This window comes from Bidens hawaiensis, unplaced genomic scaffold (assembly GCF_021521415.1).
Source record: "Bidens hawaiensis isolate Kalapana, Puna unplaced genomic scaffold, B.hawaiensis_p1.1 tig00002123_1, whole genome shotgun sequence".
Lineage (NCBI taxonomy): Eukaryota > Viridiplantae > Streptophyta > Magnoliopsida > Asterales > Asteraceae > Bidens > Bidens hawaiensis.
This window is the reverse complement of record NW_027491112.1, coordinates 2,405,771-2,417,484: the sequence shown is the minus strand read 5'-3', so window position 1 is coordinate 2,417,484 and position 11,714 is coordinate 2,405,771. Positions and strand designations below refer to the sequence as shown.

Genomic DNA, 11,714 nt, shown 5'->3' with positions numbered 1-11,714 from the left:
AGGGAAACCTAACTTAGCAGACTGGAGATCCCAAGAGCTAAGTTCAATAGGCAAACTTAATCATATGACCAGAGGCAGTCACTATGGGGGAGTACCCCAAAACCAAAGGGAGTCTTGAACTTCCTAGTCCTTTCTCCTATGGGAGTACCCTAAAACCAGTGACATTTGGGAGAGGTTAAGCATATTAAGGTTAAGTGAAATAACCATGATGCTTTTAATGATTCATGGGAATCACCTATGTTAGAGAGAAGTGTGGTCGCTTCGAATGGAATTGTGGGGAGGCGCAATTTCCTAGAGCTCTCGCAGAACCAGGACCGTGATCCATGACCATAACGGACACAAGAATGAGGGGTTGACCAAACCAGGGAGAGTATTGTGTGAAGGCATATTGTCGTCTACACAAATGGGGGGTCTGTTCAAAGTCATCGCGACTACAAACCGCTAGGAGGCTAAGTATGCTTCACAACGGAAGGTTCAAAGGGTAACACCTACCTATCCGGCAATACTCAACTGCTGAAACTTACTTCGAAGAATCGATTTCCATTCATGTGGGGGATTGTTGGAAAATTTGTTACGTGTGCATTAGTAGGTTGTTATGACACAACAAATGCACACTAATAGACATTGATGAATGAGATATCGATGTGTGATTGTGTGTATTTGAAAGAAAATACTATAGTGGTGTATCCCACATTGGTGGGATGAAAAACTTGTGCCTTGTTTTTCCTCTATAAATAGAGAGGTAAACTAAGTTGCAACACATACCAAACCTTACACACAACACAAGCATTGTTGCAAGGTTTTTCCAACTTCTTCTTCTTCTACATTTCTGGTTTCTTTTATTCGAACATTTTTCAGGTTTACGGTTAACTCCGGCAGTACTACTGCTCCGGCTGTTGTACCCTAGGAAACAACTAGTTCTCTTGGGAGACTCGAAATATTGTTTTAAGGGCCCCGTGTTCAACACGATCCTCAGCCAAACCGTTTACATTTTTTATTTTTTTTCGTATTGTATTTGGTTTATTTCTTTGATTCTGTATTGTATTTCAGATTCTTGTATATTGTATTGTATGAGTAATAAAACTGTTTATTAATTTTCTGTTTATTTACTCAATTCACGAATTCGGTTCCTACACATAAAATAGTACAAACTTATACGGCTAACAGTAAGATTACTTGTTGGTCCAGCCGCCCACAAGCCATTTTCTTTGCCTACTTATTTTATATATACATGCACGCTAATATAAACAACACTTACCAAGAGGTTTGTAACATACACAAATGGATTCTAGTCTTCACTTCCTTATCATACCTCTAATGTGTCCAGGTCACCTAATTCCTATGGTGGACATGGCTAAACTCATAGCACAACACTCGGTCTCAGTCACCATCGTCATCACCCCACTGAACGCTGAACAGTATGGTGCGGTCCTCCAACGAGCCATAACATCCGGCCTTCCGGCTAAAATCCTCCAGCTTGAGTTTCCAGCCTCCGAATATGGGTTACCGGATGCATGTGAAAGTGTCGACGATCTACCCACGTTTAATCTAACCAAAAACTTCTTCGATGCATTTGCCACGCTTCAAAAGCCACTAGAAGATGTGTTTAACTTGCTTGAACCTAGACCAAGTTGCATCATTTCCGACAAACATGTAACTTGGACGGCAGAAGTTGCCAAAAAGTTTCAGATTCCATGGGTTATTTTCGATGGGATGAGTTGTTTTACTCAGTTAGTCACACACAATCTATGTGTTTCCAGGATTCATGAAACGTTAGCAGATTCCGACCCGCTTATCTTGCCCGGATTACCAGATACCATATCCATGACAAAATCGCAACTCCCGGGATTATTTAATCCAGGTAAATTTGGTGTTGAACGAATCGAATTTCGAATTTTAAAATTCTGAAGCTGGATTTGAATTTAATGTGAATTCAAAATAGATTCAACAAATTTAATTTGAATTTGGTTCAAGGTGGAAATAACAACCGAGAATCAATTTCATATACACCTCTATCCCATTACAAGTGTTCATATTTCATTTTTTGTTTGTCCCATTACAAATGTTCACTTTCAACATATATTAGCCAATTTCCAATTTTACCTTTAAACGTGCACACCTAACATTAATAAACAATATTGATGGACCCAGTTTTCAATTGCATTATTATCATTTGGTAAGCAAAAAAGATAATCATTCAATATACCTTGATTAAGGGTATGGTTTATCAGTGTCTTATCGCGACGCATTGGCTAACGTGTATCAATGATTTCGCCGCAACGTGCAGGCCATTTACTAGTTATATTTAAAGTGGTAACATCCAATGACCAATTCACATGTTTAATTATATCAATTGACAAAAACAATATAAATTTACAACCACAATGATAACAAAAACAATTTTTATTCCGTGGAAATTAAAAGGTTTCTAAGTATTTTTTATAAATATGTGTATACATATAAAAAAAATGAATTATCTAAATTCAACTTTTGAATCGAATTGAAAATCGAATATTTTTTATTCAATTGATGAAATTGAATTGAATTGAATCGAATTCGAACCTTGGAATTGGAGTCGAATAGAATTCTAAAGTTTTCGAGCCCGATTAGAATACTGAGCACCCCTACAGGTAATAGTGCTAGAGCGAAGGAAGTATTATCAGCACGTAAGAAGACTAGAGCAGCGGAATTAGGAGCATATGGGATGCTTATAAACAGTTTTTATGAGATGGAAACAAGGTACATCGATGAATTTAAGAAGCTAAAACAAGGTAGAGTTTGGTGTATTGGACCGTTTTCGAATTCGAACAAGAACGATTTAGATAGAGCGCAACGCGGAAGCAATGATTCAATCAGCAACCAAGAATACATGAAATGGCTCGATTCACAGCAAAACCGGAGTGTAATCTACGCATGTCTAGGAAGCCTTGCACGACTAACAACACTACAGTTTATAGAACTTGCTTTAGGGTTAGAAAACTCGAAATTCCCATTTATTTTGGTTGTGAAAGGTGGAAAAGGAACAGATGAGATAGATATATGGTTAGATGAAACCGGGTTTAAATCACGTGTCAAAGGAAGGGGCATATTGATTCACGGGTGGGCATCTCAAGTTCTTATCTTATCGCACCCGGCTGTGGGTGCGTTCTTAACGCATTGTGGTTGGAACTCGACTATTGAAGGGGTTTGTGCCGGTGTCCCGTCGATAACATGGCCACAGTTTGCTGACCAGTTTTTGAATGAAAGATTGGTTGTACAAGTGTTGGGTACTGCTGTTGCAGTTGGGGCTAAAAGAGTAATACATTTAGAGGAAGAAGACAGCGGCGCCATGCAAGTGAGACGGGAGGATGTTTGCAAAGCTACAAAGATAGTTATGGATGAAGGAGAAGAAGGTGAAGAAAGAAGAGAAAAGGCTAAACGTTTGAAACAAATGGCTGAAAAAGCTATAGAAGAAGAGGGTTCATCTCAATTCAATTTGAAATTGTTTATTGAGGATATTAGACTACACACTATTAAGGGTCTTGATTGAATGCTAATATGTGTAAAAATAAAACTTGTCAATTTTGTGTATTTGAATTGAATTGATTCGTTCTTACTTGTCTTGATGCTAAAGGTGCATAGATTAGTAGGATCATACTGTGGTGTTAATCACTCTCATTCAAAGTAAAACGGTCGTCGGTGTAATTATTTCAAACTATGTTTATTATGAATATGCATATACGTATGCAAGTCTAGGGTCTAGATTGTGAAATGTCAATGTATAATTAGGGTCTGATGCGACACATCCCAAACGAACAAATTGGTTCGTTATGTATATATACGGGGATCAATTTCAATGGTTAAAATCATTAGAACATTTTGTAACAATCATATTATTAAATACAAGTTCTTATTGATTTAGTTCTTTATTCTTCTACTCAATCTTTATTGCCTTTGTTATTGTTCCAAAACGTGTTGTTCCGGACACGCAAACCGGCCCACTTCAGACCGTCCCAGGCCCATCACATGAGAGGTAAATCAGCCTCACAGCGGCAAGGCGATTGGCGCTTAGGATCGGTTTCGAACCCACGACCTTTAGGTTATTGTTTCAAGTCGTACGCCCTCTTAACCTAACCAACTGAGCTACGCTTTCCTTTGTTATGTAATCGTAGTGTGAAACAATTATAAACCATCGGTGTTAACAACCTTGGTATATATGTCCGTCTTGTCGTCTTGTTATCACACAAGAAACCACAAACGGATTTTGTCAGTAAGTTGAGAGATGATGAGTTCGGCCCTGATTGCCGGTTTTGCAAATTGAAGGTACTTCAACTGAACCGGCGAAGGTAAGTCATGCAGCAGTAAAACGAAGATCAAATCACGTTGATTCTGTGAATGTTCGTGATGAACTTCTCAAAACTCCCAAATCCCTCCCAAAGGTCAAGGAATATGAAGAGAAAATTCTTTATTATTAAAATTCAAGTCTGACTTATCACATTACATTAGCATAATATAAATAGACTTTCAAAATCAAAATAAGCCCAAAAAAAGCCATGGGCCAAACACAAACCCAATAATAAAAATGTATAAACTGCTGAAAAAACATAAATAGGCCCATAACTTTATTTAGGAGGCATTTTTGGGCTTCGGACAAGAGACAAACCGCCTGTCACAACATGCTCCTCGTCTCAAGCTTCGATTTGACCGGTTGTGGGCTTGAAACGGAGCTTCGTAGGCCAAGTTAAGCCCGTTTTCGTGGGCCACCTTTAGAAGCACGATAATGGGTCTCCAAATATAACATGGTACACTCTTCAATACTTGGGCCTCCATCAGTAAGGTTTATTCAACTTTCATATTCAATTTATTATACTATGTTTAGTTTTATTGTTTCGGCTCCCGTGTATGATTGTTTCTTAATGCAGTCTTCTTCGAATTTCAGAGAACCTTCCTTTTGTCTATTTGCTCTTCATTACAAACTGAGCGCTAATTTCTGGTAATTGGTTATGTGTACATAGCTTTTTGTTTCTAATTCACAATTAGTAGTATCATTCAATTTGAATTGTTACCTGTCTATAATTTTCAAGATTTATGCTCACTTCATAACTCATATTTCTCTGAATTCAAAGGGTGGATGAAATGTTTATGATGCCAGTGGACCGGTGGTACACACAATGCAGGGTTTTTTTTGGATTATTTTGATTCCCGTTAGTTTTGCATTTACATGTCTAATAAATTTCTCTTTTTTTATGTAAATATTGTGGATAAATAATCTAACGAAAATATAATCTGTTTGGTCAAGATTTGTTTTCTTTGAATTTCCATCTTTTACAGCAGTTTCTTTTACTATTATGTTATTTTCTACCTCACAAAAATAAAGATGAACACATGTGTTTAACCAAGACGGAATCTCATATAGACAGAATCTCATACTTTTGGTTCTTTTTTTCAATTTTAGTCATCGTACGGGTTTGTGGATTATTTTGATTCATGAGAGGCATCTGTAAGTAATGTAATAACCTTAATATCTTTTTTTTCTGTTATTGCTATTAGCCAATACTAATTGCTTTTGAAAACATGTATTCACAGGTTTAGGCAGCCTTTTTGAGTTAACTTGGCGTATCTTGTATGCCAGTAGCCAAAGAGAAGACACGTCAGGTTTTTTACCCTGCTAAAGTTGTTGGTTATACAAAACAAATAAGCATATTTCCATAGAATTTACCTAATTTAAGGTATAAATATCTTTTTTGACTTTCTTCTTATCTATATAAACACTAAAGTGTCTGGAAATAATGGTTTTAGGTTCGTCGGGCGGGATATAGGGGTGTTCAATTGAGGAGTTACGGACTTACGGTAATATTTATTATATGTTATATGAAGCTATGTTGACTCATTATCATACCGGTATGATGAAGGGTATTGTTGCTATTAAAATGGGAAAAAAGAATGGTGTCGTTGCAGTTGGTTGATGGAAAGGTATAGCATGAAGAATAATTTGGTCTTATGTATGTGTAGGACTGGTTGGTTAATGCTGAATGTTTCATTAGTTTTGACTTTTAATGGATTCCACCATTAGATGATGTTTATAGTTTGTTTAGAATAAGTATTACACCATTAGATGGACCTGGTGCAAGTATGGATTTGTTGCTTGTGTTATATATGGATCTTGATTGTGATTGGTGAGTTTTGTATTCTATAAATCCAATTGTGTTCTATAAATTCAGTTGTATAAAATTAAAATTTGTAGTTGAATTCTTTGGCCGGTTTGAAAAGCCTACGTTTTAGATGTAGGTTTTAAGCTTTAGAGGGGTGGGGGTGGTCGTGATGGCCACCCACCACGCGTTATAATCGCGCAAACACCGCCGCTGGTGGTGGCCATCACGCGTGATGGTGATCCAGCGTGATGGCCATCACGTGTAGGAAACCAAGAAATTGTACCGTTGGGGGTTTTTGACTGTTGGGGGAGGGGATTTAATAAAAAAAATAAACAATATATATAAACAACCATTTTAATCCTATTTAAAACCAAATCCAACTCAAAACACTCTCAATCTTCTACTTCATTCAAAACAAAAAAATATGGAATTTCCGAGCAACTCGTATCCGTTAGACATCGATAGCTCTTCGTCTATGGACGATGACATTGCCGAATGGTTCCCGTTGTTATATAACGAACTTGAAGGCCCGAGCCGTCCAAAGAAAAAAAATGGTGGATCGTGATCGTATACATGCTCACGAAGTACTAATGAACGACTATTTTGTGGAGGAGCTGAAATACAATAACGAGACGTTTAGGGAACGGTTTCGTTTGCCGAAATCTTTATTTTTAAATACTGTAGCCGACGTCGAAGCAAGCGAACAATGGTTTCAAGAATCTTACAACGCGAGGGGCAAACGAAGTTTTACGGCGCTTCAAAAATGCACATCCGCTATTCGTCAATTAGCGACAGGTATCCCACCCGACCAATTCGATGAATACTTACAAATGTATCAGAGAACTTCACGTGAATGTCTGCAATTTTTTTGTAACGCGATTGTTAAATTGTATGGCAAATAGTTTCTATGAAAACCAACAAGACACGACATTACACGTCTTTACGCCGCGCATGAGGCTAGATGGTATTTTCCAGGGATGCTTGGTAGCATCGATTGTACACATATCGAATGGAGGAATTGTCCACGGGATTTTCGAGGGGCGTATGTTAAGGGTGATATCAAACGACCGACCATCTCACTTGAAGCGGTTGCGTCAAATGATTTATGGATTTGGCATTCTTATTTTGGTGTTCCCGGCTCCAACAACGACATCACTGTTCTATACACATCACCGTTGTTTCAGAGCGTAACAGATGGTACCGCACCTTTCTTTCCGTATTTTGTCAACGGGAGATATTACAGACGTGGCTACTATCTTGTCGATGGTATCTACCCGCAATGGTCTGTTTTTGTGAAAGCCTTTTCATTTCTTGTCAAGGATAATGAAAAAGCGTTCAAGAAGTTGCAAGAATCGGCAAGAAAATATGTCTAGAGAGCTTTCGGTGTCTTAAAGGGTAAATGGTGCATACTTAGTCGACCGATTCGTGCAATGAAAACCCCACGATCTCTAGTTACGTATATGCATGCATCATATTACAAAATATGTTAATAAAAGAAGATTGACGTTCAATTTATCCAGATTGGGTACCGGATTCTCCTACTCAAGTTCCCGTTCTTGAGAATGTGCAATTAGACTTGCGGGATTAGAATATTCACCATCGGTTGAGATGGGATCTAGTTGACGTTATAGGTTCTTTAGGTTTGGAATTTGTGGATTCAGACGAGGAGTAGACTGTTTATTGTAACTTTTATTTTTAATTCTAATTTTTAAGTTGTAATATTTTCTACTAAAATATTGTTTTTATTTTTTAAGTTGAAAAAAAAAACAAACAAACAAACCTCATCACACCACACCACACCACACCACCATTCTCACTAAATTCCATCACTAGTGATGGATTTGGTTGGGGTAAGATATCACCATCCCATTGGGTGTAATGGGTGATGGAAATGAAACCACCCTCTCCCCCTTTACAATTGCTTGGGGTCTGAAAAATGTTGCTAAAGCCATTTTTTTTGAGTCTTTGTAGAATTGTCGGTGCATATGTAATTGTTAACTTTATTAATATACCGGGTCATTATTCCCCTAAAAAAAATATTAGCCTTTTTATATATAACATGAACCCTTTTGATGAAACATTTCACACATCTTAATTTGAAATAAAGTATCATTTATTTAAAATGAAAAGAAAACAATACTTGTGTTATTGGGACATTAAAATACCCATACACCGGACGGGTATAAAACTAGTTACTAATTGACAGTAGCAACTATTGCTATGAGAATTTCACTGACGTATTAGTAACGGAATGTACCATCAGATTGCAAATTTAATATTAAATAACGTGTAAATAATAAAATAAATAAATACGTCACAAACAAAAATATCAAGTTAAAACAAACTATATATATATTTACAAGAAACTGGTGGGTTAAGGTATCCATCAGCCATCAACGGATTAAATCTTTTGGTGAAACTCAACTTAAATTCTAATTATAACATTTGTTAAATTTTCATTGATCATCCAATAATTTAGAAAAAAAGGACGTTAATGTTCTCATTTTTTCATCCAAAACGCTAACTAGTTAGATAATTTTTAATTTTTGAATTATGAATTTTTGTTATTTAAAAGGCTTAAACCCAAGACCTCTTAACTCGATTCTTAGTGTTTAAAGGTTTTTTCTTTGTCAATGGGCCACCGAACCTCATTAATGGCCGCTAACTAATTAGATAACTAACGCATATTTAAAATCTGAGAAACAAAATAATCCCATTTAGAAACAACTGATTTTTATTTTTAAATTCTTGAAGTTCTGACCACTTAATAGACGTATAATCTGTCTTTTCCAATGTGGTGTAGTGGTAAGTAATTTGGGTTTTTTTAATGGAGATCCAAGTTCAAACCCTACTAACAACACTTTGGAGGGGATATGGGTGGCTCAATGAAGGAAGGCTGAGATCTTTGTGATATCCAGTTCGATCCTGAGGGCGTCCGGGTTTTAACACCGGTGGGCTTTCGGGTGGGTCGGTTTTCCCCGAAATTGGAGATAACTTGGAGGCGCTTAAGGCTTCGTGCGGCTGGGTTAAGCCGGTTCACGGTGACCTTTTGCCTTGGGGTTACCCCGTACAAAGTATCTAGGCAATTCTGTTTATTGGTAGTTAAAAAAGAATAGACATATAACCGAAGGTCAGCATACTTTTCCTACACTTCTCTTTAAAAGAGACTGTTGTCACATTGTAGCCACATATAACATCAGACGAGCCAAACCTTTAGTTTCTTTTCATTTTCACTCAAAGCTAAAGCCTTTGATTCTATAAATTCTATATGCAAACTCCCCTTTGAAAATATGTAACAGAAAAAATAAACTCCTATAACAAAATGGTGACACCTTCAACTGATCTTCACTTTGTCATGTTTCCTTTAATGGCTCAAGGTCATATGGTACCCATGGTGGACATTGCCCGAATACTAGCCCAACGCGGCGCAACCGTAACCATAATCACCACCCCTCTTATCGCCAACCGCTTTAGATCGGTCATTTCACGAGCCATCAAAGCCAAGCTCAAGATTCAACTACTCGAACTTCAATTCCCGTTAGCTGAAGTTGGTTTGCCCGAGGGATGCGAGAGCTTTGACGCCGTACTAGAATCATCTGAATCACCCTCCAAGCTTTTTAGAGGCGTCGAATTGTGGGAAAAACCCGCGGAAGATTTGCTTCGTGGACTTTGTCCTCCACCGGATTGTATCATCGCGGACTTCTTTTTCCCGTGGTCCACAGAAGTGGCTCGAAGGCTTAACATTCCGCGGTTAGTGTTCCATGGACCTGGATGCTTCTGGCTCATGTGCATGCACTCTGTCTACAATTATAACTTGTTAGAAAAGATTGAATCAGACTTGGAGCGGTTCGTTCTACCCGGTTTGCCTCATCGGGTCGAAGTTACTAAGTTTCATATTGCGGGTTCCTCCAAGAATTCCACCCCGGATCAAAAGGGGTTTTGGTCGCGAGCTGTCGAAGCCAAGAAAGCCGCATATGGGATTGTGATTCATACCTTTGAAGAGCTGGAACTTGAGTATGTTAAGGAATTTATAAAGGTGACAAACACTAAAGTATGGTGCATAGGCCCTGTTATGTTATCCGAAAGAGGAAACAAGGCCGCGATCAACGAGCATGACTGCTTGAAGTGGCTTGATGAAAGGGAACCGGGTCCGTTTTGTACGTTTGTTTAGGAAGTCTCGCAAGTGTTTCTACACAACCAGCGATTGAGCTCGGGATGGGGCTCGAGTCGAGTAACCAACCGTTCATATGGTGCGTACGAAACAAAACCGAAGAACTCGAAAAATGGTTTTTAGAAGAAGGGTTCGAAGAAAGGGTGAGAGACCGGGGTTTAATCATCCGTGGTTGGGCACCAGAAGTTTTGATATTGTCACATGGAGCCATCGGGTGCAACTCGACTCTTGAGTCGATATGTGCTGGAGTTCCAGTCATTACATGGCCATTTTTTGCTGACCAGTTTCTAAATGAAACCTTCATAGTAGAAATTTTGAAGATTGGAGTTAGGATTGGTGCGGAGATTCCGATTGTTTTAGGGGAAGATGATAAGAATGAACCGTTGATGAAACAGGATGATGTGAAGAAGGCTGTTGAATGCATAATGGGAGAAGATGAAGAAGGAACCCTGAGAAGAAAAAGGGCGAGCGAGCTTGCGAAAACGGCGAAGATAGCAATGGCGGAAGAGGGATCTTCGTACGAAAATGTGTCATTGTTGATTCGAGATATTACTAAAACCCTTGGAACACAATCTTGAAGATAATTCAAGCAATAGAATGGATGTTACCCTTAGTGTTGAGTCAAGAGTAATGCGAGTTAGGGTGTTACCGAATAAGTTGTGTTCCAAGGGGATAGCGGCGCAACTTGTTGCTCGCTTACCTATTATCCAGATGTAGCTCGGTTTGTGCTATTAAATAAAAATACAAAATTTTTTTTGAGTTTATTTCTCTAGTTTTATTGTATCAATCTGCTATATAACCAGCATTTGAGTATTCAATAAAAAAACTGTAGGTTTATTTCTTCTTTAATCTATGTAATTAGTTTTCATTCATATTTGAATAAGGTGTAGGGTGATGCCTCGATCTGTTGATAGTGAATCCTTTAGGAGGTTATGATGCAATTGATACATGTCTATGTTAATTAGTTACTAACTAACCGATTTAGTTAGTATCGGTTAGTATAGTTTAGAAGTTTAGTAGGTTCTCAAACAAGTTAAACCGTTAAAGGTTCAAGTATAAATACTGAAGCCATGTATGTGATACATATGTTGATTGATATATAGTTACACTCATATCCTTTTCTTCTCTCTTTGTACTCTAATTGTTTTTTACCTTTGTTAATTAGCAATCCTCAAAAACCATTCTTCATTCCTGGTTCTTCAAAATATGCTTAATCGTGTGATTGACCAATGATTCTCAGTCTCGATCGCTAGTTTCAATTGTTACTATCAACTCAAGAATTGCATGATGAGAGGATAAAAATATATGAAATGGTTGTAATAAGGTGAAGAGGTAGCGATTATTTGATGTAATTTATACGTTATTACTAGTATGCATTTCTTGATTGATTTGATTCGATTGGGAAATTTTGA

The 11,714-nt window shown here is 37.7% G+C and overlaps 2 pseudogenes across 1 annotated transcript; both read left to right on the top strand.

Annotated features, from left to right (window-relative positions):
* The first annotated feature begins 1,140 nt into the window (after positions 1–1,140).
* Positions 1,141–3,529, top strand: LOC143606257 (UDP-glycosyltransferase 73E1 pseudogene; annotated as a pseudogene). The gene is made up of 2 exons (XR_013148718.1): positions 1,141–1,861; positions 2,631–3,529. The product of XR_013148718.1 is annotated as a UDP-glycosyltransferase 73E1 pseudogene (transcript).
* A 5,924-nt stretch (positions 3,530–9,453) lies between these two features.
* On the top strand, positions 9,454–10,880 carry LOC143606248 (UDP-glycosyltransferase 73E1 pseudogene; annotated as a pseudogene).
* The last annotated feature ends 834 nt before the right edge of the window (positions 10,881–11,714 follow it).